Source organism: Vipera berus (assembly GCF_964194415.1).
Source record: "Vipera berus genome assembly, chromosome: 2".
Classification (NCBI taxonomy): domain Eukaryota; kingdom Metazoa; phylum Chordata; class Lepidosauria; order Squamata; family Viperidae; genus Vipera; species Vipera berus.
In genome coordinates this window covers 57,142,229-57,167,880 of record NC_138203.1, presented here as the reverse complement: position 1 = coordinate 57,167,880, position 25,652 = coordinate 57,142,229, and the positions used below count along the sequence as shown (strand labels likewise).

At 38.2% G+C, this 25,652-nt stretch overlaps 1 protein-coding gene across 5 annotated transcripts in view; it reads left to right on the top strand.

Annotated features, from left to right (window-relative positions):
* Positions 1-665: 665 nt before the first annotated feature.
* MARCHF3 (membrane associated ring-CH-type finger 3) overlaps positions 666-25,652 on the top strand; it is a 149,780-nt gene continuing 124,793 nt past the window's right edge. For 4 of the 5 annotated variants that reach the window (XM_081320286.1, XM_081320289.1, XM_081320288.1 and 1 more), the window contains exon 1: positions 666-848. The gene's annotated coding sequence lies outside the window, so the exon portion shown is untranslated. The remainder of the gene's footprint in view (positions 849-25,652) is intronic. The other variant, XM_081320290.1, reaches the window with a different exon arrangement.

Sequence of the window (25,652 nt, the reverse complement as noted above, 5' to 3'; positions counted from 1 at the left end):
ACTCTGAAAGAAAATAAGAAAGGGGGAAAAAATAAACTCAGATGCACAAAGCAAAACTCCTGTAGATGCAAGAAGTTCAGTTCTGAAAAAAAAAACATAAAACGAATCTCCTTTACTCGGGAGGAACAGTGCCACACCGTTTTGGTTTTGGCTATGAAGTGACTAAGTAGCTGGATGGGTCTGCTGTATGGGTCTGCTGTAGTTTCAAAATAAAAATACAAGTTGATCTGTATTTTAAGACGTGGCTTAAAATGCAAACAGAGACTCAAAGAAAACGAGAAGTTCCCATATAGTTCTCCGCCAAAGGAATTTTGCCCTCGCAGCCTGGGAAGACAACGATGAGAAACGGGAGCCTCCCGGCAAATGCAGCCAGCGGACGAAGTGTCTCCCCCATCCAGCCCCCTACCCTGCTTTTTCTACCTGACGCTTGGCTTGATGACCTATCCCATCTGCGCTTCCGCCCTCTGTCCACCAGGGGTCCCCTTCCCCCCAAAGGCCATTTGTCCCCTAGCTCTCTCTCTCTCTCTCTCGGTCCCGCCCGCCCCGTGTCCAGTCCAAGGCTCCCAACCAGGCGAGCAGAAATCGGCGGCTGCCATTCTGCAGAGCCTGCCCCGCCCCCCGCCCCGCCCCTTTCCCCCGGTCTTTGCTCTGTTGGCGCTGCCGGCCGCGTAGCTGAGGTTGGCCGCGCTCGCTAAGAGGTCAATGAATTGGCAGGGGCTGGGCGAGAGGGACGCCCCTGCGTGTTGGGATCCCTGTCCCTCCAGCCGACTTGGGCGAATGATGCGGCGGCTTGAGAGCGGGACCCTTCCCGAGGAATGACCAGGGGTATGTGCGAGCGCCGGAGGAGGGTGAGTCCCCGCGGGTTTTCTCTCGGCTTAGGCGATCAGTCTGGGTGGACTGGAAGGCTCGGGGTTCAATTGCTCAGAGCTCGGAGTTTGCACTGCCACCGCCAGATTGGGGTTGTTAACTGTTCTTACAACTTATTCTTTATCTTTATCTTTATTAGACTTATATACCGCCCTTCTCCCGTAGGACTCAGGGCGGTTCACAAGGTTTTTTAAAATAACAATACAGCAATTACAAAAATTAAGAACAGTTAATATAATTACATTTAGACCTTGAATAAATATAAAACCCCAATTCAGTGGGCTCCGCGTAGTAACAATAATAGGGAAAGATTGTCACGGGGGGGGGGGCGGGAAACCCGTTACTTTCTGTTCCCTTGATTCTTTATCTGACAAAAAAAACCCCGCTGTGATTTAGTCTTTCTGGTATGATCATATACAAATAGTAGACGGGGGAACGATTGGGAAAATAAATAAAATTAGTTGCAAGTGGGTGGGATCGAAAAGATGAAAACTTTTTTCCACTCAAAAAAGTGACTTCTTACTTTGCAATAATTATCGTCACAATATTTAGATGTCAATTCAGTGTCTCCAAGGGGAATAGGTTAACCAGCAGTGTGAATGTTTCTGACTGTAATTGGACAATTGTCTTCCCTAAAGAAAAATGCAGATGTATAGAAAGCTTTTGCTCTGTGCATTTTTATTACATGATGCACCTACCTATATATTAAAAGTGGGCCTGCTCTTGTGCATACAAATATAACCCTTCCCATGGCAACAATTTAGTTGCAAAAACAAGCTGACAGAAGCTAAATAGCATGAGCTAAAATGTCACCCCACCTTGATCTGTCTTTTCATTCTGTCCTAGAATAGCGACTCAAGTGGGGGGGGGGGAAGAACTGTCCTTTATTTCTATGGCTTATTTTGTTCTTTCTTCTCTTTGGGATAGTTGCATCTGGATTTTCCCCCCCCTCCCAATGCACAAATGTTTAAAATATTGACAGCAAATTTTGTCAGTGCTAGCCCTTGCCAGATATATTTCTGCACATCTCTTGCTTGCTTCTTTGTATGAGTGCATGTAAGTGCCTCTGGAGAGGTAAACGATATGGATGTAGTATTCTTGTTTGCCTTCCTTTGTTTATGCCAAATGATGGGCCATAATGTATGGAACAAGAATGCAGTTCCGAATGCCAAGTCTTGAACTTCCCCTGGGTTGATGGGGGGTGAGGAGAGATTGGCCACTGTGTGTACTGTGTGTGTGTGTGTTCTCTTCACTGTGGAATTGTGTACAAGTCTGAATCTGCCTGTGTCCGTGAACTTTACGAGCATTCCGTTCAGTATCGCTCAGTGCGGATTCCAGCTAGCTCCTTGGTTTACAGCCTGCAGTTTGCTACTCTGCCCATCTGTTAAAACACACTCCAGCTACTGCTGACAAATACAGGCAAACACAGTAAAAAAAAGAAAGAAAGAAAAAAGCAGGAGCCTCCTTCCTAATTGTAAACATTCATATTTGGAAATGATAAAGGACAGAATCTGATTGTCAACTGAATTTGATTCTAAGTAAAGGCACTTATAATGGCCACCTTGGGAAGAGTGTTTTGGGGTTGTTTTTTGTTTTTCCCCTCTAAATCTAAAAGCTAACATCCTGCCAAATCAAGTTCTATTGTTGCTGCTGTTTCCTGCCAAATTGATTTTAATGACAAGGTTCCATGAGGAGTTGGTTTGCCTTGGCTCTTTTGAGGCTGAGAGGCAATTAAATGTTATCTAATTAATGGAAATGTTGCACAGCATTTCTCCATCAAATTTTAACTGATTAATGAAATGCTGCCGCTTAGGCATTCTTACCAAAGTGGTAATCCAAAGGCACAGCAATGGAGCTGAATCTGAATCAGACAGCACTTGGGGTTCATGAGAATGAAGAATGCAGGCATTTGGTCAATGCCAAGCATTCTAGAATCAAAGAAACACGGACAAGGGTTTTCTGTCTTAAGTACTGTTTCTCCAGCAGAACCTTCAAGAAAAAACCTCTGCAACTTTGTGAAAGAGCGTGCCCTCTTGAAGTGACAGTAGAGGAAAATTTTCTGGTGTTTTGTGGCTTTTTGTTTGCATCAGCCATTAGAAACGATGTCCCTGATAAGCAGGACATTATCGTACATCACAGCAATTTATTATATAATACATCTGTTTAAAACAAGTATGCCGCCCACGTGAATTGTAAAAACGTCAAGGGAGGAGGACAAAAGCAAGTTCCAACATTTTTTAAAGGACAGAAAGAACAGATGAACTTGGTAAATGCCTGTGACATCTCCACACCATTCCTACTTGCCACTCTCTAGCACAGTAGTGTGCTTATAGCAGAACAGGTGCAACAGAGTTATTTCTTGGAAGAGTGATTATTTAATAATTAATTTCCCAGGAAGTACATCTACTGTTTTTTTAAGTGCTATTGTAGTAAATAGCAGTTCCCTACAATAGTCAGTGAAATGCCTGCTGAGATAATGGAATTTGGTTAATTCAGCCTTAGCTGAAAAGCCTTTTGAGGAAAATTACAGCATCTGGAAAAGGTCTTGAGTAAGTACTCAAGAGGACTGTGTAGTGTGGTCATTAATTCAAAAATAACATATCTTAGTCTGAACCCTGGCCTTTGAATGCTCACCTCCAGAATAATTGCTCCAGCATTAAAAGTTTTCTTTTTTTAAGTATGAGAAGTAACAAGAGAAAGTTCATTTACGGCCAATTTGAGATTTCCCTTATAATGTGCATACTCTCAGTGTCGTAAGATCTTAGTTTAATTAATTGCTAGTATAATGGATGAGAGCCAGTTTGGTGTAGTGGTTAAGGCCTCAGGCTAGAAATCAGGAGACCATGAATTCTTGCTCCACCTTAAGGGCAAACCCAACTGGGTGATCCTTGGCCATTCTCTCTCTCTCTCTCTCTCTCTCTCTCTCTCTCTCTCTCTCTCTCTCTCTCTCTCTCTCTCTCTCTCTCTCTCTCTCTCTCTCGGAAACCTTGCTAAGAAAACCTCAGGGACTTGTGCAGGCAGTCTCTGAGAATTAGACACAACTATTGTAGGAAAATATTGAAGGAAAAAAATATATAATTGATAAGTCCATATTCATAGTTCATTTTTATTAATAGTAATGTTATTAAACATAACAGTTAAAAAGATACTACAAGCTAAAAAAATAAAATAGCAAGAAAGAGTAGAAAATGCAGAAAGAAGAAATATCTAAAGAAACTTTAAAAACAAGGAACATATACCAATATACTAAAGAAAAAGAAATATATAAAGGAATGACTTATCCCTTCATCCGCAAGTATACACAGTCTTAGTAACTTATCATTCTTTCTTAAAATACAACAAATGATCTCTTCTTCCCATGTCTCATCTCTTATATATAAACAGATTCTTAAAGCAAATGAAGGCGAATATATGTGTCCCAGGATAATGTTGCAGGATCCAATCTGGGTCAGTCACAGCAGGGGTCCCCAGCCGTGGCAAGTTTAAGACCTATTGACTTCAACTGCCAGAATTCCCCAGCCAGTCTTAAAGTTGCCAAGATTGGGGACCCCTGTGTCACAGGGACCAGAGGCTTAGTTTTCTGAGCTTTTAGACTTGTGCTGGAGCCCATCCTTGGGGAACTTCTCTCTAATGGAATGTGTGCTTTCTATTCTATGTATAGTATTTATGTAGTGTCTGATTGTGTGTGGCTTTTTTTTAAAATTTGTTGATTGGGATGTTGATGGCCAACTACTGAGTCATTGGCTGTTGTTTCTTTGAGCTACCAAGTCCTCAGCTCCTAAGTACCTAATAAGCTGGTGCTGAATCAGCACTCTGTTGACTGACAAGGGGCCTGTTTCCCAGGGTACCTTTGTACCTGCTTGGCCAACAATCTTAGTAGCTGGAGAATTGAATGTATGTCCCTGTTCATTGCAATGTGATGCTACCAATGAGTTCGGGTCTCCTCATCTGACCTTAAAGCCTCTGTTGTTCAGTCCTGTTAAGCAAAAAAAATCCATTAAGAGTTAACAGAGATAACAACATGTCTACTTTAACCTTGCTCAAATAAACACACTTTATATAAATTATTTTTATTTTTAACAACCTTGCTATTTAATTCAGTGTTTTTCAACCTTGACAATTTGTAGATGTGTGTATTTCAACTCCTAGAATTCTTCAGAGAGCTTGCTAGGTAGGGCATTCTGGGAGCTGAAGTCTATACATTCTCAGGGTACCAAAGTTGAGAAATACTACTTTAATTACTTCAAATATTATCATAGAGCTTGATTTCATTTTTTCTTTATCTCTACTCACAAAATTCTTCAAAGCAAATCTGTTTCGTAAATTCAGTATAAAAAGTTATGTAGGCCACTCTTTTTGGTTTATTTGTATATCTCTTTTTATTGTTAAGATTTCAACTAGTTTCATGTGTATATTCTCTGTAGCATCTTTTTTTTATTTAAAAAGTTTTACAATACATTTTGACTTTAATCCCCCCTCCCCCACCCCCACCCAACCCTCCCTATCCCTTCCCCCCATTCCCTCCTCCCCCCCCCCCGACTTCCCAGAGCTAAATACAGGGTATAAAATCAAAAAACAAACATAAGCACCCCTATGTTATCAGCAATAAACTATTAATTCTATCTCCCTCTAGCTCATGTAAAATGAATACAAACAATATTAATATTACAAATAAAGTAAAAAAGAAAAAGAGAAAAACAGAAAAAGAGCTTTACTCAGAATAGATTTTCTTAATCCCAGTCCTTATTCATATTAATTTCAAAAAAAAACACTTTCACCTACTATTTACATTCTCCAACCTTTCTCTAATTTCTAAACAAATTCTCAGTTACGCGCCAAAAGCGCCTATCTATTAACCTTAATAATCTCCAACCAAACTAAACCATAATCAAAAAATAATTCTTGCATGTATCACGCCAAATGTCTCGCAGTTCCAAGTCATCCTTGAGTCCAAATAAAAAGAGTAAAAAAAAAGGTTTAAGCAGTCTGTAAGACAACTTGTTGTTAATTAGGAGCTTGCATACCCATTCTTAATTCAACACATACTTTTAGTCCATAACCCTAATATACTTTTCTAACAAGCAAATAACATCCATCTTAAATTGTGTTAAATATTAAAAAAAACTTTCTTTCTCCTCTATGATAAATTTAATCCATTAACATTCTAATTTAAAAATTTAATCAGCAATCTTAACGCCCCAAAGCTTTTGGAGCACGTCTGTCATGACCCCCAAAACTTCTTTGGACCGCGCCCCTCCCACAGCTTCACTGTAAGTACACTTTGGAGATTCCATAACTATCTGCTGGTCTTGCTCTTGCTCTCGTCTCGCTCTTCTTAGGGCAGCACGCGTCATCCTCTGGCCTCCTGCAACTTCCGATGAAACTGTATCTTGATCCCCTCCAACACCATTGTCCTCTATCTGTCTGTCTGCAACATCTTGAAGCTTTCCCTCGCCGTATCCCTTTACAGCTTCCAAAAATGATAGGGGGGTTGCTTTTAACACATTGCTATAAAAATCACGTGCCTGGGCCACAGTAACCAGACGATGTCTTTTACCTTCATGCGTCACCACCAGTCCAACTGGAATCTCCCATCTAAACTTAATATCACATTTCTTAAGTTCCTGTACTAGAAATGCAAAATCTTTCCTTCTCCTTAAAATCTTCGGAGGAATCTCTTTTAAAACCAAGACTTCTTGCTCAGCCACTACCAGTTTAGTATCATAAGCAGCTTGAATGACTTCATCTCTAATTACTCTCTTTGTAAAATAGACCACCACATCTCTGGGTAACTTCCTTTGTCTTGCAATCCATGAATTTACACGAAAAATTTTGTCCATATTTCCCTCAATTTCAGATGCTGGCTGGCCCAATACCCCTTCCAGAGCCTCAGAAATCAGCTGCTTTAAATCTTCTTTACAGTTCTCCTTTAAACCCCTGATTCTAATAGCATACTGCATCTGATGATACTGAGCAAGGCTCAATTCTCCGTCCATTTTATCCCTTATATTTTCATTTTCTAATACCTTTCTAATATATATACCTTTCTAACTTCTAATATAGAGTTCTTTTGACTGAGATCCTTCACTTTTACATCCAGCTGTTGCACACATTCAGCTACAGATTCAGTCATAGACAACATGTCCACCCTCATTGCTCTAAACTTCTCTTCCATCTTCTTCTCCAATTTCTCCATTTTCTCCTCCATTTTCTCCTCCAACTTTTTCAACTTTTCATCCATCATGTCAGACATCAATTGTGAATGCTTTCCAAGAGCATCTTGTAAATCCTTAAGCGTCAATGCCGGAGGAGGTGCAGGAGGAAGCAAAGCTTGCAATGAGGTCTGTTGCACCAGGGAAGACCCCGCACTCCGAAGAGCTTTAGAAGTTTTAGCCGCCATCTTCCCCCACTTTCACTTATTGCGCACTTTCACTTTAAAGCTATAAAATCCATTGAGCTAGAGAGTAAAGATAAGAGTCCACATCACCTTGACCTCCTGTACCGCTCTGCCTGCATCTTGATAATCAAAAGTATTTCCTTTTGGCAGGGGTGGTTGCTAACGCCTGGCTCTGCTCCATAAATCCCGGAGCAGGGGCGCTGCGCAGCTCGGAGCAACCCAGGCTTCGGGGGGGCTCAATCCTTCAGCCGCCCAAACTCTCAGCTCAGGCGGCCCCGGAGAGCTCAACCCCTACCTGGGGCCTCACCCCCTCCTCTTCTCCCGAGGAGGGGGCTTCAAATCCATCTAAACAGCTGATCGACGCTGTTTACGATGGAAAAACACAGCTGCGGAGCGGACAGCCCGAAGGCGGCTGTCTTCGGCGCCGCGTCGCCACCGGAAGTCTCTGTAGCATCTTTTTGATATTCTTTCAGCCTGTCATTTTTAAATCCATTTCCAGATCAGTCTGTTTTTGTCCTGTAAATTTGTTCCTCTTCTGTAATATTTTTAAAGGCAGTCTATCTGTAATGGCAGAAACGCTTAACATTAACTTCTGAGTTCCTTGTTCACAAATATCCTTCACTTTCTTAGAAAAGGGTGTGAACCCAGTGTTCTTTTAAGGGCACCAATCATGGTTTGAGCAACATGGCTATTTCCTCATCTTTCAGAACTCTAAACTCACTGGAGACCACTATCTTGCAGGAGGAGGAGCAATTGTCTAGAGCAAGTGTGAGTGGTCTCAAGTCCTCTCTTTGTCTGCAGAGGAATTATGAAGAGCAGGTCTTCTCCTTGGCGTTCATTCTGCTACAACCATCAGCTCTGCTTTTAACAGAACTGTCTAGTTTCCCGTTTCTTCCTGGAAGTCCCCACAAAGTTCTGATGACAAGACTGATCCTTGTATTAAACTAAATAGGTAATGGAATTATTGCACATCCACATTTAGGTTCTTGTGTGTAGTTGGATTTGAAGCTTATGATTTTTAGTACTTCTTATAAGTGATGTATGCAAAAATTACAAGTGACTTATGCAAAATGACAATATTATGTCCTCCATAGACTCTGAATGTACAACTTAAAGCCCTTTGAAATGCATAATCTTCCTGGATGACAAGCTATGCTTTTTGAAAATGCCCTCTTCAGTCTTGTCCTCATTTTGCATCTGACCATGTCCTTAGAGTGACCTTGTACTATATGTTAGTGTTGCCCTTGCTGTATTATAGAATGAATCTGAGAGGGAACAGTTTGTCCAAGAAGACATCATTGTTTGAGGACGGAGGCAGTTTTCGAACCCTCATTTTTCAAAGTTTAATTTGAAAACAAATGTCAAACCTCATACAATTTTCTGGGTTTTGCATGACAACTTTTGAGTTTTCATATGAGAAAGCATTTTTCAGTAGAGAGATCATCAAAATCTTGCAATTTTCAATTATTGAGATTTTAAAACTTTAAAAAACAACATTGGGTTTCATGCCAAAAATGTTATGATATCGTTCACCTGAACAGGTGGGCAATCCCTGTCTTAGCCAATGTAGAACAAGCATATTAAGATAATGTAGCTGAACATCTGTGCTGTTAGACATGCAAGACAGGAAGATTTGGTCTTTAAAATAGAGCTCTAGCTACTTGCTAGTTCTTCATGGGTGCTCTGTTGACAGCTGAAGCATAAGCCATCAGCTTCATCTGTCATCGGACAGGGAAATGATGAGGCTGTAATGCCGACCTTGAATAATTTTATGCCAAGTGAAGCATATACAAGTCTGAGCACCGGACTGGACTCCAAATTGATTTCGGAGAAACTGTGGCTTTCTAGCAGCTCTAAAATTATTTGGGTCTGATCAGATTGAAATAATTTAGTTTTGTTACCTTTCATAAACACACTGAAATATAAACTTTGTCTAATTATTTTAGAAATAGCCACTTCAGCACGTAATAGGGCTATGGTGCCCATGGTGCAAATAAACCAGCTTCAAGACTTGCAGTGGAGATATATAAATAGCTAATAAGATTTGGGATGTATTATTTATATAACTCTTTAGTAGACAATATTCCTTGTAATCAGGTCCTTAAGCATAGGAGATTCAAGTACGGTACTTTTTAATTCATCTTCCTTTATTATAAATTTGATTTGTTATTCTACGAATGCAGGACTTTAACTTGTTTCAATCAAATCTGTTTCTATAACAGAAGCTGTATATGTGAAAATTTTGTAGAGGGTTGTGAACTGTTAGACATTCACTGTTGTAACAGTGTTATTCTGTAAAACAAAGATAAGAAATTTGTAGTCCTGAAGATTTGGCTGAACTGCAGTTTCTGTCATCCCTTGCGTTGGCTGTATTGATTGCAGTTGTTGGGAACTAGTTCCACAGGACCAAGTAGCCACCAGTTCCATTGACTATATTGATAATGATGAAAAAGGTGGCTGTAAATCTTCACTGTAGAATAATCTGATATGAAAAGAATAATAGATAGGCTGTATAATATATTAAGAGAAGGAAAGATTGCATAAACTTGGTTTTAGTATGGAAATTTAAAGGCCAGCTGGAAAGAAGAATAGAAAATTGGTTTTTTTTTAATGATTGATGTAATTTTTTTTTGCTTTGTTAAAGATAATATAACTTTTCAATAAAAAAAAGAAAAGAATAATAGATAGGCAACTTCTGAAGAGTCCTGGGCAATATAGACAAGACGTTTTATGTACAGTTCAGTAGCAAGCACTAGCTTTGAGAATATCCTTAAATGCTCATGCAGGTCATCAAGTTTCATCCTCTTCAGGGTGGAAGTAAAAGAAAAAAATATAATTTTCCTTAGAGCTGACAATTATGATACTAAAGTGGTAGATAGCTTCTGCCTGTTAGAACCAACTATTAATAGTAAAGGAACAAGCAGTTAAGTCATATCTTTTATTAGGTTCATAACCAGCATAAGGAAAGGCTCTAAATCAGGGGAAATTGGAGAAGGAAAGAGGTGGAAAAAAGACAATGAGCACCAAGGTGGATAGATTCAGTTACAGTGGTGATGAGTACATAGTTGGGAGATTTGAAAGAACAGGTTAGGGTAGATTGTTATGGAAAAAAATATATCTTTCTGGATGCTAGGTGTTCAAAATGACTTGATGGCACGTAATCAATTCTTGCCATATCTGAAACCTCACATTAAAAAGGGAGTTTGAGGGACTGTAGCCTGGCCTTATTTGATTACTTTATATATATTAAATGCTTTAAAATATGTAATAATACTTATCTATTTTGTTTATTTAATCAATTTATAGTGGCCATGAGCGGCACGGTGGCCTAGAGCTGAAGACACTCGCCTCGACTCGGAAGGTTGAGAGTTCAATCCCAGGCAGTGGCAGATATTTCTCTATTAGGGCACAAAGAGAAAATGTGTGCTGCAATCTTTGCATAGATATCAGGAAGGGCATCCGGCCAGTAAACGCTCAGCTCCACTCAGTCGCCCCGACTCCACCCCAAAACAAGAGTGAAGGGTCATAAAAAGAAAAAAAATGTATACCGCCACTCAGTTTGTAAATTACAACGTTGAATGGCTTACAGAGGATTAAAACTGAAAAAAGGAATTAAAAAATAACCAATCAAAATAAGGAGGAAGATGGAACGAAGGCTGTTGACAATCAGAGTCTCAACCATTGCAAAACAGCTTAAACCTTGTGAACCACCCTGAGTCCTACAGGAGAAGGGCGGTATATAAGTCTAATAAACTAAACTAAACTAAACTAAATTAACAATATAGTAATATTGTTGCACATAAATCTTAATATTGATAAAATATGTATTTGCTATATTTATCTGAAAACTACTGTATTATTTTCCCTTAATGAAAACTAGTTGTTGAATTTCTTAAGCAATGAGAAATTAAAGTATTGCTGAATTTGGATTCTGACTTGCCAGATTTGCATTTTGAAGTACATGTAGCTTAAATACTGCGTGTCTTCTAGTGCTCTTATCACAGTGTTTATTTAAGCCAAAAGAAATGGGCTTTGCATTAGTAGACAGAAGACATTTGTTCTATAATACAGAAGAGTCCATCCAGCTGCAGAATTGAAACGAGAGCAGTGCTAATTCATTTTTTTAAAGTTGCATTCTATGAAACCAGAAAGGTTCACTCTTAGTAAGAAACAAAATGGTATATTTCTGATCCCGAAATAACTAAGATTTTTGCAGTCAGCACCACCCATTTTTAAAAGGTGGGAGGTTGATGGACACTTCTTGTTTGTTTTGTATGTGGACCTTTGAGAGGTGTCTGTTGGTAGTCATTTTGTGTCATCATATTACGCTACAATGCTTTTTTAGGAAAAGAAATTTAATACAATCCTTGCCTGATCAACTGAATCAGTAGTATAATCACTGCCAAATTATATCGTAATCTGAATATTTAGGCTCTGTTTTATAATAAGGCAAAAACTTATTCCTTCTCTAGCTCAGTTTTGGCTGACTGAGAAACTTGATGCTGAATTGATGGGGATGCTGAACTTTCATTTTTATCTCATGTCAAAAGGATTTAGATCTTGTCTTCTGTAAGAGGCAGGAGTTACGGTTTTTAGTTTAGTCAAGCAAATAGTCCCATTGATTTTATTCTCCCTTCCTTTGATATGTATGCATAACTATACTTTACTCAGCTAATGCCCTTTTGTACAATGAAGAGTATTAAAAGTGCAACTTTGAAGGTTGGATAATATTGCTTATTATATTAAATAAATTACAAAGATGAGTATTGTTATACTACGTTAGCAATATGTTATAAACATGTCCATAACAGATTTCCAGGCTGAATGGTAGTTATTTGTTATATTACAACTTTCCTAACCCCTTAAAATATCATAAAAATACTTAATTAACCCTTTATTGGGATAACTCATAAAATAGCATAGAATAAACAAAAAATGAGAAATTTTATAGTCACCCTCAGTGCAATCACTGAATTATAAGGCATTCTGGAAAGCTTAAAGCTTGGTTCAGCAATAAATACCAAATGAAGATAATTGTAGGATTCTGCATTCTTGTTTACAAAGAATATTTTTAAATTTCTAATTTCCTACATTGAGACAATCTTATTTTTTAAATCAATTAGAACAAGGCTATAGTCATAAGACTTGGTAAAACTGATTGTGTCAATATTGGACGAGAAACTCAGTTTCAAGGGCAGATAATTATCACTCAAATTATTACTTAAAGATTCAGTTTTCTTAGAAGGTCACTAGAGATAGGTAGAGTTCCTGTAAGTTAGGGTTTATTAAAACATGAGCAAAAAGTGAAGAATCACACTATTAATAACAGTGCACTGACATATGCTTTATTGTACATTTCTGATCCTGAGGTAACTAAGATTTTTGCAGTCAGCACCACCCATTTTTGAAAGGTGGGAGGTTGATGGACACTCTCAAAGGTTTGTGGACCTTTGAGAGGTGTCTGTTGGTAGTCATTTCGTGTCATAACATTACACTAAAATGCTTTTTTAGGAAAAGAAATTTAATACAATCCTTGCTTGATCAACTGAATCAGTAGTATAATCACTGCCAAATTATATCGTAATCTGAAACTTGATTGGGGACTGGAGGCTAAAACATATAGGGAACGGTTGCTGGAATTGGGTATGTGTAGTTTAATGAAGGGAAGGGTGAGGGGTGACATGATAGAAGTGTTCCAATATCTCAGGGGCTGCCACAAAGAAGAGGGAGCCGAGCTATTCTCCAAAGCACCTGAAAGCAGGACAAGAAGCAATGGATGGAAACTAGTCAAGGAGAGAAGCAACCTAGAACTAAGGAGAAACTTCCTGACAGTTAGAACAACTAACCAGTGGAACAACCTGCCTCCAGAAGTGGTGAATGCTCCAACATTGGAAGTTTTTAAGAAGAGTCTGGCCAGCCATTTGTCTGAAATGGTATATGGTTTCCTGCCTGAGCAGGGGGTTGGACTAGATGACCTCCAAGGTCCCTTCCAACTTATTATTATTATTATTATTATTATTATTATTATTATTATTATTATTATTCAAATCTAATACTAGAACATTTAGGTTACATATTAGAACTTGCTTGCCCTGTCCCATTTACTGGGGATAAGCTCTGCCACCACCCATGAGGTTTTTGACCATTGAAACAGATCACCAAAATGATACTGACCACTAATTGTTAAGTAGATTTTAGTTATGTTGAAATCAAAGAGTTTTTTCCCCTTGCATTCAATCATGTCTGAATCTGGAGACTTCTTGGACATGTCCCTGCAGGTTTTTTGCAAGATTTTTCAGAAATGGTTTACCATTGCCTCCTTAATAGGACTGAACTGGGTTTATGCTTAAAGCAGAACTAGAACTCACAGTCTCCTGGTTTCTAGCACGATGTCTTAACCATTCCATAAAACAGGCTCTCCCAAAAGGAGTATTCTAATTTCTCTTGCATTAAGTGTAGCATACACACCTAGATGGCTCTGACATACTATCATACCTAGATAGTATGAACAAGAAAATATTTTGTTGTTCTGGGACAACAACAGACATGGCTTCTGGTTGTTCTGAAATTAAATCCAAAGTTTGCAGTTCAATATATGAAACTGTCCAGGTTTGCTAGCTGTGCTTATTGGTATGAAAAATTAATGAGAGAGAAGAAAACTATGCAGGAACTATCAAGAGAGCTACATGTAGAAATATCTCAAGTTCAAGAATTTTTCTGTTAGAAAAATCATATAGTATTTATCCAGATCAATAGCTATGTTCATATTATGCTACAACTTAATATATAAAATGAAGTGGAAGCTAAGATACCTAACTGAGAAAATTAAGTTCAGTTAGCTTGTTTATTACACATACACATTCATGCAATTTGCTAATTCATCTAAATGATTGAGTAGCATGCATTTAAAGCAAATTATCATAGAAGTCCCGACTATCTATCTTTATCTCAATATCTATCTATCTCTATAGTATCTATCTATCTATCAATAACTATCTATCTATCTATCTATCTATCTATCTATCTATCTATCTATCTATCTATCTATCTATCTATCTATCTATCTATGGAATATTTGTCAAGTAAACAGCAACAGTCTTCTGGTAAAACCAGGTTGGATATGTTGGATACATACTTCTCCACATTTCTTCTCATTTGCAAAGTGTAACTTGAAAGCTCTCATGATTCATAAAAACTGAATCATAATCTAGACCCAAAATGACACCAGATTTTAAAAAACATTTTAATTAGGAATTCAATAGATAGCTTACATATGTGTTTGGAGTTGAGGGCCAAAGAATCTTATTCTTTATTCTCTTCTTAAAATGCAGGTAAGCTCCTTTATAATGCCAGAAATAATTGCAGAAGCCCTGTTCAGCTATAGCACTATAGCTGAACAAGGCTAAGAGGGCTATAGCTGAACAAGGCTAAGATCAAAAAAATAATTTGCATGACAAGTAATTAAAATGCATCAGAAATTTCCTGGTAGTTTAAAATGAAGAGAATCTTCATTATGTTTTCTTATTTGATAAAAAAAAAACTAATGAACATAATTTCCCCCTTCTTTCATTTGCTGCATTGCAGTTTTTGATTTATTTGTTCAAGCAAGCCAAGAGATTTTTTTTACCAGTACTACTCATTTAAAAATATAAATACACTTTATAAATATAATTTAAGTCAAAAGCTTTCAAAGGTAGGCTCTCCAGTGCATCTGTTCTATAGATCTTTTTGGATGGCCAAAGGATACAGTATGTTTGTGCAAGGAACATCAAGAAATTCTCAGTACTTATTCCCAGCCTTTGTGTATTTATCCGATTGTCCCTTTAATGAAGTAAATAAGCTGCTACATACCAATAATGCAGGTGGAGGCACGCTATTGGCTGGTTGTATCTCTTCTTCCCTTCCCTTCTTTCCTGGAATACCTGCAAAAGAAGACCACTAATAATCAGACTAAATGTACCCACTCTGATATGTTGTAAATGGCTATGATGTCAGTGGAAACAGCTTTATTTTTGAAAAGATATCATACATATTGACAGTTGGTGTTCTGTAGGACCTGATGGAATGATCATTTTTTTTCAGGCTTTTTGAAGGCAATCAGGTGACCTGGTGACCATGAGTCCTCTCCTACCCATCCTGTACCTGTTGTTTATTGAACTGAAATGCCCTTCAGTGGAGAAAGGGAACTTAAGCTCTCAATGCTTATGGTATACAGTATATGGAGCTTGCTTTATCTTTGCTATATATCCTGGCTTATTTTTATCAGAAACAACAGTTGTTTATTCTGCTAATCAAATGAAGACCAGCTCCATAAGGAATAGGAGAGGAAAAAATTGAAAACACTTATGGCTTGCCAAGGATGTATATTACAACTCACAACTGTGGGCAGAGCCTAAAGGCTTTGGGCATAGCCACCAAAACCCTTCCATATATTGCCACTGAATTACCGGTATAACTTTTATATGATACACTCTAATGACTGATTTAAATAAATCATTTTAATTAATTATGTTACAGCATACCCCTTGCATTTTAAGTGTCCCATTGATCCCCTCCACAAAAGATGCACTTGTCTTGCTTAGTGTTATGTGGAGTATAAGGTTGTAAGAAATTGCCTTATATCCTCCTTTGCTTCTATTTTCAATTAACAGCTGTTTGGTGTTATATCCAAACAACAGATTTGTTACTATTTATTCAGACTTATTTCACTGAATCATAGTTAAGAAATAAGTTTTGTCCAGGTTTTAATATAATGCTAAATTGGAAATGAAAGCTTTTGCTTTTTTGCTCAAAACTGTTGAAGATTGCTGACAAGAACAAAGACTCTTACAAGCCCAAGAGTCATTCTCCTGAGAACAAAGTTACATCCAAATAACAATTACTAATCCTTAGTTCTTGTGTTTTAAGTCTTTTTCTAATAACTCATTTAGCAAATCTCATTTTAGTAGCAAGATGCTTGATGGGAATGGTTATTCATCTCAAGGAGTCTTGAGCAACATTGATTTTTCTGCATTTTTCTGCATTGGAAACATTTTGGTTGCATTTTTGGGCCAGAAGAATAACATCTGTATTGATTCTTTGGACCTTTTAGTTGCATTAAGTACAATCAATCATGACACCCTTCCTAACTACCTGATCTGAATGAAAATCAGAATAGATGGCCTGGTACTTCATAGGCAGATAGGCAGAAAGGCTGTTGTAATTGGGTGCCAAGTACTTATTTTCTGATGTTCCACAAGATTCTGTTCTATTATTCCTTGTTTGGCACAAATAAAGAATGAATACTTAGTTGGAGTTAGGAACTAGCCATATGTGGAAGACAGAGCAATAAATGTTCTTTTCACTGAATCTTACATAGCAGTGTATGAATACCAGTTCTTGAAGCTAGTAATGAGATTAGAACAGAAGCTAGAAGGCAGAACTTCAATACAAGGTGAACATGGCTAATGATTAATCTGTCCAAGGAAATAGAATTCAACCTGCTTTGGACAGGGGTATTTTAAATCTAAAATTATTGCAGAATTGGAGGTCAGTCTCTTTTTGGAGAAAAATGGTCTGTTATAGTTATCTGTATAATAATAATTAGACAACCTGTGACCCCATTGGATCGTCATTTCAGAAATATTTCCTTACATAAACAGAAACAGAATGATCATGGGTGGGGGGAAAAAGCAGTGGGAGTCGAAACAACTTCCAATTTCCCGTTGGCTTTCTCATTGAGTTTACTTGTGGGAAGTTGGCAGGGAGCATCAGAAATCTCTCCTTCCCTCCCCTCGCCTTTCCTTCTCTTGGAAATGAAGGTCACATGACCACAGCAGCAGCACAGAAGGAGCCCATTGCATTGAAGCAGCCATAAGTCTCCAAATATGGGTGAGATCATTCGTGGCTTTGGAGTTGGGTATCATCAGAACGCTGATGATACCCAGCTTTTTATTTCGACCCCAAACCACCCCAGTGATGCCCTCAACGTGATGTCCCGTTGCCTGGAGGCGGTTCGGGTCTGGATGGGGAGGAACAGACTTCAACTCAACCCCGACAAGACTGAGTGGCTTTGCATACCTTCATCCCGGGTCAATTCGGATATTCCATCTCTCTCTATGGGGGGTGAACTATTACCCCCCGTAGATAGGGCTCGCAACTTGGGAGTCCTCCTAGATTCACGGCTCACTATGGAAGATCACATAGTGGCTGTGACTAGGGGGGCTTTCGCCCAGGTCCGCCTGGTGTGCCAGTTGTGGCCCTATCTAGGCCGGGATGACTTATGCACGGTCACTCACGCGCTCGTGACCTCTCGTCTGGACTACTGCAACGCTCTCTACATGGGGCTGCCCTTGAGGACCACCCGGAGGCTCCAACTGGTACAGAATGCAGCCGCGAGAGTTGTGTTGGGAGTTTCCAGATACTCCCATGTTACACCTCTGCTCCGTGAGCTGCATTGGTTGCCAGTTGTCTTCCGGGTGAGATTCAAGGTACTAGTAATGGTGTTTAAAGCCCTACATGGCAGGGGTCCGGAGTACCTTAGGGAACACCTGCTGCCGGCATCAACTTCCCTTCACCCTGTGCGCTCCCACAGAGAGGGCCTCCTCAGGGTGCCACCGATCAGAGAATGTCGATTGGTGGCCCCCAGGGGGAGATCCTTCTCTGTGGACGCCCCGGAGCTATGGAATCATCTACCGGTTGAGCTCCGGATGGCGCCCGATCTTCGCTCCTTTCGCCGCGACCTAAAAACATTCCTATTCGAACAAGCCGGCCTGGCCTGATGGGGGATTGGTGGGTTTTTTTATTGTGGTTTTATTGGGGTTTTAATATTGTACTGATTGTTTTTAGTGGGCATATATTTAATTCTCTTTTAATTTTTGTAACTTTGTATTTCTATTCTTGCCCTGTTCACCACCCTGAGTCCTTCGGGAGAAGGGCGGTATATAAATATTATTAAATAAATAAATTAAATAAATAAATATTGTCCCTTGGGAGTTATGTATCCTGGATTTGGGATACATTCTATAAGTTATCCCATTCGAGGTACCTTGGTTCAAAAATTGTTGCCCTATGATGCACCATTTTGACCAGTTAAAGGTCAAGAGAATAAGAGTTTTAGTACCATATTGATATCGCAGCTAGAATATTCAAGAATACATCTTAATAAACTGCTTTTAAAGTAATGGCAAGATTTTTAAAAAATTATTACCCCAAAATAGAAGATCTCTCTAGCCATATGTTTATTTCCAGTGACATTCAAAGAATTAGACTTAGTATTTAAACTTTTAGTGGGTATGGGAAGGAATACCTTCTCACATCCTAGGATTGAACTCCTTTCCATGGCATGCTCCCAATTCCCATTCCTCTTTCTTCTTTTTTGTTAAATGTTATGTGCAGATAAAGTCACTTCCATTTCTAAATGCCTGTAATGGATATACTGGATTTAACTGGAATTTATCGGCTAGCAGTACTATTTTATTAACCATGCTTGTTTTGCAATTTTGTATGGCATGTTAATATTGCATGAAAGCTTCATGCCACAGAATTACTTGACATTTTGCAGAGCAGCATAAAAAAAGATAGCTATCAACACTAAAGAGTTTATAAAATAAAATTTGATAAAAGGAATGACAAGGCAGAGGCAATTCTGTAAGGTTGAAATACTGAATTAAATGTTGCCCACAAGGACTTTAGAAGTTCAGTTCTTATTGTCTTGAGCAAATTAAGCCAATTGTAATTGAAAATAGTAAAGTATGTATGTATGTATGTATGTATGTATATATGTATGTACACATACAGAGAGACATAGAGTTTTACTATGGTACAAAGTTCCATATTCTTGAGTATTGTGTACTTTATCAGATACATGGTGAATCAACTTCCCCAATGAGTATATATTCTTGCAGTTCAAGATAATGTTTAATACATTGGATAAAGTAAACTATTTTCTACAAATGCTTATACTAAATTAAATTTATTGCCTTTCAAATATTTTGAGTTTTGCAGCAGCAGACTATTATGGCTATAGAAACTTTATCAATGGGAAAATATTCATTTGAACCTATGGAAATAAAGACTTAATTTTTCAGATTGGGGGTGATAAACTCATGGCAATTCTTGAAAGCTGAACAAGGAAACCGTTCAAACAGAACATGAGACAGGAAGTGTTATGGTTAAAATTAAAAACTGAATTGATGCATTTTCTCTACTGTAATACTCTTCTTTGTACATTGTCACAATATTAAAGAACTGGATTGAATTCAAATTAGTCAGGGAAAATCAGCAAATTCAGATAACATTCAGTGACTGGACAGTTTGGGCTTCCATATAGTTATGGGCTTCCATATAGTTAGAAGGGTATAGGGTCTCCTGCTTAAAGGGGGTTGGACTAGAAGACCTCCAAGGTCCCTTTCAGCTCTATTCTGATTGACCGAATGAACCGTATAAAACATTTATGTCTGAAGCAGTTCGTGTGCTATGGCAATAACTTGAAATAATCTTTTAACCTGGTAGAGGGGACTGCCTGAAAGAACATTAAAGCATTGCATCCTTCTGCTTTGAAGCCCAAAATCAGGGAGAAAATTAGGAAAGAAATAAAATCTTAATTTAATTGCAGATCTATCCAAGGAAGATTATTGATATCCATAAGAGCTGTCCATCCGTAGACTCAGTCATAGCAGGGAATTGGATAAACTGAATGGATAGAACATATTGTACCTGATGGAAATATCAGGCTTCAATAAAGTTGTCTGTGACCTCAACTAGAGATCCCCAGTTGTATTCCCAAGACTGTGTGGATTTATAGGGTAACAGGAACAATACAGATTTGGTGGGCATTCATAGGGAAACAACACAAATTTTGTGTGTGTTAGCCTAACTTTCTGGAATGGCACAACTTGCCACAGCCAACTCATCACAGTCAACTCATCATGGCCAACTCACTATGAGCCAATGTGCTGTGAAATAATTCAACAATTCAGTTTAATTATTTAAAATAATTAAACAATTGTTTTAATTTTTTGTCATTTACATTTCATTTTGTCCTCCTTTTGCATTCTTTCTTCTGTTCCACCATTTTTTCAATATTAGTATAACTCTTGTTCCGCTGCAAGATGTCCTGCAGCAAGTTGGCCGTGGCAAGTTGGCTGTGGCAAGTTGTCTCAGGCAAGTTGGCCACAGAGAGTTGGTCATGGATAGTTGGTTGCAGCGAGTTGTCCTAGAACCACAGCTTGTTCCTAGCTACAGGACTTCAAAGTCTCAAATATGGGGGTGGGGTGAGTGTAGCGAGGATCGAATGAAAGAGAACCATGGTTTTTATGCTTCCTACCATACGTCCCCATAATTCCTTGTGCCTTCCATCGATATCCAAGCAGACCTTGATTAATACATTAATATATTATGAAAAACAGTAAAATTGTACAGAGTTAGCATATTTGGTCACTTCTTCAAACATTTTAACATATTTTTTATTTTAGACATTGCTGTGTCAGACTTCGGAAAATAAAACCCTTTGGTTGATTGATCTTGTAGTCTAAAATGGGCTCTTGATGATATTGATCCAGTACTGATTCTGACCAGAGATTCTCATAGGTTGTTGGGCTAAAGATTAGCAGGGGAAAAGTTTGGTTTGCAGGAAAGGTCTGTAGTCCTGTACACACATAAAAGTGTGTTTGTGATGTGAAGTAATTGCACAGGATTCTAGTCTTTTTTCTTTTTCTTTTTTGCCACAGTTGTTATTCAAATCACTGCAGTTGTTAAGTGAATTACACAATTCTTATGTGAATCTGGCCTTCCCTGTTGATTTTGGTTGCTGGAAGCTGGCTGGGAAGGTCACAATTGGCAGTCACGTGACCAGGGATGCTGCAATTGTGATAAATAGATGTTGATTGCCAGGTGCATGAATTTAGATCATGTGACTTGAGGATGCTCTGATGGTTGAAAGTGTGAGTGTAAGTCACTATTTTCAGTGCCATTTTAACTTTGAGCGGTCATTAAGTGTAAATGGAATGGAATAAGAATAGAATAGCATAGCATAGCATAGCATAGCATAGCATAGCATAGCATAGCATAGCATAGCATAGAATAGAATAGAATAGAATAGAATAGAATAGAATAGAATAGAATAGAATAGAATAGAATAGAATAGAATAGAATAGAATAGAATAGAATAGAATAGAATCGGACGGGACCTTGGAGGTCTTCTAGTCCAGCCCCCTGCTTAAGCAGGAGAACCTATACCATTTCAGACAAGTGACTGTCTAGTCTCTTAAAAACCTCCAGTGATGGAGCTCCCATGATTTCTGAATGCAAGCTGTTCCACTGGCTATTGAGCATACATAAATGTGATGCAGTTATATTAAGTGGTGACATAATTGCACTTTTAAATTTGTCTATGTGCATTAAGACTTTGCAGATCATTTGTGCTTTGCAGTGCACAGTGTAAAGCACCTCTTTCTGATTGTTAAAGCACCCCTGTCTTTTTCAGTCGAGGTGGCTGTTTTATAAGTTGCCATTCCTGGTTTTATCTGCATGCGTGTGCATGCGCTTCACTTAACTGGGAGGTGCATATTGAGAACCTTCAGGAGCAGTTTCTAAATCTCTATTTTAATAATTCAAACACGATGCTTTGTATGGCTTCTGTATATTCCAAAGCAAGGGTTTCAAAGGATTAACACAAGGCTGTTGAATGTGTTCTTGAAAATTTAGGATATGGACACCTGATTCTATTGCTGTGAATGAAATCCAGATCAAAGAGTTTTAAAATCACTTTCTACTTGCAAATTCTAAATCTCAGCATGAATGTACTTTTAGCAATTGATGCATTTGTAACTGAAAAATAATGTTTCCCCCCACTTATTTTAATTCTTTCTGGGATTAGATTCTTACTGTATCATTATAACAGGGAAATTCATTGTTCAAAATAAAATCTCAAATATTAATCCCCTCAGCACAGAGAGATGTAATAGTTACACTCAATATGAACTTGCTTCACTTAAACAGAAAAAAACAAGTTGCATATTATTCAAGAGCAAAAAGATGATACATCTAATTTAGTTTTAAATATACATTGTAGAGAATGTGTGATATGGAAAACACTACTTAAAAGACCACAGGCCCTATATAATATTTTAACCTTAAAAGACAATCTTGAAGTCAGTTGCAATTACTTTTATTTTTCTTTCACTGAAATCAGAATGCTTACACTGTATTCCCAAAGCCTCTTCTTCTATTACAAAAGGTTTTACTTAGGGATCAGCTGTTAGTGGGGTACATATTGTTGTGTAGTGAGTTCTTTGGAGGCAATAAGCAAGTCGAGAGGTTGCAAACAGGAACATTGCTTTATTGAGGCAAACAGGAACAGAACTGAAACAGAGACTTCTGCGCAGCTACTTATACGGTTGGCCCTAGGCGGCGGCCAATAGGTTTAAAGGAACCCATTCCCGCCCCAAATCATCCAGTGATCTTCTTGGAGACAGCAAGTCTGGCTAATCAGTGACCGTTATACAGACCAACCAATTGAGCAACCTTAAACAGCATTCAAACAGACACGTGAAACAGTTCAAGTAAAATCCCAATACGTTACACGTATGTTTGATTATACTTTGCTGGGAGATTGTGTTGCAAGTTTGCAAGGCTAATCTCATTTGAAAATATTTCCCAAGTTAAAAATAGCTCCAGATTTCTACTTATTGTGCCATACAAACTGAGATTTGTTGGAGAGGTTGGAAGGAAAGGAGAGGCAGACTAAATATTTAAGTCATATATTCTATTTGCATGGTTTAACCTGGATTAACTTTTTTAAGTGGACAATCTATGTATATTCTACAATATATTGAACTGTAACGTTTAAAATGCTTTCTGGAACAAACAACATCATTACTTCTGCTGCCACTTCATAATAATTTTCTAAGGAAGGCCATCTGTTCTTGATTAATTATCCTAGAGTTCCCTGGAAAACTGTTTGAAAACTATTGTTCAGCATTATGTAGAAATGTCAGTACTGTATTTCAGATTAATTTAAAACCCTAATCTAGGAATTGGAATGCTTTTGTTTTCTTGAGACATTTCCCATTCTAGAGTCATTCTAGAGTCATTAGATTAAAATGATCTTGAATTTCCATCAATTAGTAAACAAATCACAATGTCATATAAAATTATAGATGACTTAATTGGGTATTTGCTAATATAGCGTGAGTCTTCTTTGCTATAACTGCAAACACCACTGCATATTTGTGTTAGTTTTCCAGTTCTCCACTGCTTTGCATAAATCAAAGCTCTAACGTTAGGCCCTTGATTAAGTCTAAATTGCTTGGATCTGAAGGATTTACTCAAATTTTATATAATTTTGTTATGGTTGAATTTAGAGCATATCAATGATTAAGAACAAAATGTTTTCTATTAATAAAACAAGTAAGGCAGGACTCGGCCTAGGTCTGTGTATAGGCATAATGAAAATACTATTTTTAAAATTTTAAGTATTCAAAAACTAGTGTCAGATGGAATAGTGGCCTCTGTTTTGTCTCTAATAAAATATTTACTGGCACTGTTTCAAATCTTAACCTTGGATGTTGATAGAAATCAGTCTGTCATGCTAGATGAAGCAATTGAGTCAGTACCCAAAATGCCTGGGGTTATTTGGACATGTAGATGGAGACATGCAGTGATGATTGAATTTGAATTTGTTATGAGAGCAAGTGTTCATTTATTTACCAAAGAACAAAAATTACCTAAGCTTAGGAATGTAAGATAGTCTGCACAGATGGCAATTTAGCTGCAGTTATTGAGAGGTGTTTTGTTTTGTTTTTTTCCTTGATAGTCACAGTTTGTAATATACATGAAATACAGTTTCTCTTGCCTTTAGGGCATATGATTAGTTCAAGGGAAGATTCCATGGCAGGTGATATATTTTTTTATAAAACCTGCAGGGTTTTTCCAAATATGAACAGATAATCTAGAATCTCCTTGTCTGTTTATTAAAAAGAAATAAGTTCCTATAAATAAAAAATGAACTTCATGTGTTGAAGGAAAATATTTCCTGATTACAATTAGGGAGGACCAAATTGGTTTAGTGACACTCTTGTTCTCTGATTCCATAAACCAGACATGTCAAACACAAGGCCCGGGGGCCGGATCCGGCCCGCGAAGTGGTTTCATGTGGCCCGCGAAGCCATCCTGGAAACAGGGAACAGCCCCCACTGCCTTGGCCCTGGCCCAGAGACCCTCAGATCTGTCCCACTCCTGCCCAGGCCCCCATAGGCACCCTTGATGCGAACGATGTAGAGCTGGCCATGCCCACCCAGTAGGCCATACGCACTCTAGCCACGCCCACCCAGTAGGTCACGCCATACCCACCCGGCCCCCTGAGGGCAACCATAATGCTGATGCGGCCCTCAATGAAATTGACTTTGACACCCCTGCCATAAACTCTTTGTTTCTTTTATTTAGTGCAGGGGTTCCCAAACGGGGATGCTCACACCCCTTGGGGGTACGAGACAATATTCCAGGGGGTGCAAAAAGTTGGGTTTTCAAAATTATAGTGTATATGCATAATTTGTTGCTGTTATTTTGAACTTTTGTAAGGGGTACGAGAATATATCAGAACCATTCTAACGGTGCGGGGTATAAAAAGGTTGGGAGCCTCTGATTTAGTGAATCTAACTCCACATAAAGTTGGGGTGATGGAGAGTATGAAAATATTATGGGTCAGTATTATTGCTCACCTAGGAAGATGCCAGTTTCTTTGCATATTTTAGGGTAGCAGTACCCACCATATTTTGGGAACTGTTAGATTAAATGCAAGTAATTTTTTTTTCCTTTTGCTTTGGGGATAAGATAGGCAGTGACTGAAAATGCATTGCATGAAAATACACATAGCCATTTATTTTTCAGTGGGAAATGAAATATATAATATTTTCCTTAACATCCCTATGACATTTTATTTAATCCCTTTGAAATGTCGATGACAAATTATAGGCTTAGACTTGAGAATGACAGTAATATCTGCAGCAACTAATCCAACCTGATTTACTTCATAAGAATATCTCCAACGTTTGTACTGAGAACTGACTCTGTAACCAATTAGTTGATTTGACCTTTGCCAGATTTTCTTATTTTCCTCAGTCATAAAAATAGACAGCTGTAGTCGTTGACTAGAGGCATGTATTGTTGAGAGGAAAACTCTTATGTCACAATAGATGAGGTTGACAGAGTAGAAAAAATCCTGTTCAATCTATTTAATAGCTTCTGTTTTCTCACGGATAGCAAACGATAGAAAACTGATACATACATTGTTCATCTGGGCATGGATAAAATACAGGCAACTATTTTGTGTCGCTTGATGATTTTGTACTAACTTATGGATACCCTGATAAAAGCTTCTCCAATCAAAATCCTAGTGGGAGACTTTGGG